At 55.2% G+C, this 1,015-nt stretch overlaps 1 long non-coding RNA gene across 1 annotated transcript; it reads left to right on the top strand.

Moving 5' to 3' along the window:
• Positions 1-171: 171 nt before the first annotated feature.
• LOC109291533 lies at positions 172-764 on the top strand. Its single transcript, XR_002095875.1, has 2 exons — positions 172-216; positions 715-764. It is a non-coding gene; the product is annotated as an uncharacterized LOC109291533 (long non-coding RNA).
• The last annotated feature ends 251 nt before the right edge of the window (positions 765-1,015 follow it).

Genomic DNA, 1,015 nt, shown 5'->3' with positions numbered 1-1,015 from the left:
CCAGACCCTCAAGCTGGCGGCCAGGTACATCGACTTCCTCTACCAGGTCTTACAGAGCGACGAGCTGGACTCCAAGATGGCAAGCTGCAGCTATGTGGCCCACGAGCGGCTCAGCTACGCCTTCTCCGTCTGGAGGATGGAGGGCGCCTGGTCCATGTCCGCCTCCCACTAGCAGGGACGGGGCCCCCGCCGCACCCCCCGGGCAAGGAGACCTAGGTAAGGCCTGGGCTGGGTGGGCACCTCCTGCCTCTTTCTTTTTGGGCGGGGGGGATGGGGGGAGACACAGGGAAGCTCGGGGTCCTCCTCCTCCTGGGCTGGGCACCGCAGGGCACGTGTGTGCCCTACACAGTGCCCAGCGCAGGCCCTTCCTCCAAGCCAGGCCTGGGAGGGGGTTGGGGCTGCTTTAGTCACCAACCCTTTGCAGCCCGTTCATTTTTTTTAACTGAAAAGGAAGGGAGGAAACTTCGCCTAGGGGATGTTTCCCAATGTGCCCGTCCCAGCTCCAGGCCCCCATCCATCCCCCTCCCCTCCGGCCTCGAGTTGCTGCACATTGTTTCGTGGTGGCGTGTCCCATCCCAGCGCCTGCAAAGCAGCGGCACCGATGACTCTTTCTTTTTTTTTTTTTTCCTTCCCCTTTCTCCTCACCTACAGCCCCACGCGTCTCTCTCCGGTTTCAGTAACCAGCCTTTCCTCCCCCTCTCTGGGTTTTTGCAGATTTCCCAAAGAAGGAGACAATGGACAGTCTAGAGACTCTGAAGTCGGATTAAAAAAACCCAATTAAAACAGAGTATGCCAAGGATTGTCTGGGAAATTAGAAGAGCTAAGTGAAAACTCAAGCAGGGCGTGGGGAGCACTTAGAGAAAAGGACACAAGGGGTCTTGGACAGTGACTTCCCAGTGGGCTCTGCACAACCCACCTATCTCTGCATTCTGATAGACGTCTGAACAGATGCTTTTTTTTTTTTTGGTTTTTTTTTTTAATTTTGACGAAGAATGTTGGAATTTTACTTTTTTTT

This window comes from Gavialis gangeticus, unplaced genomic scaffold (genome assembly GCF_001723915.1).
Source record: "Gavialis gangeticus isolate Ggan-Ray unplaced genomic scaffold, GavGan_comp1, whole genome shotgun sequence".
Lineage (NCBI taxonomy): Eukaryota > Metazoa > Chordata > Crocodylia > Gavialidae > Gavialis > Gavialis gangeticus.
The sequence above is the reverse complement of the archived record's forward strand: the minus strand, read 5'-3'. Positions and strand labels throughout refer to the sequence as shown.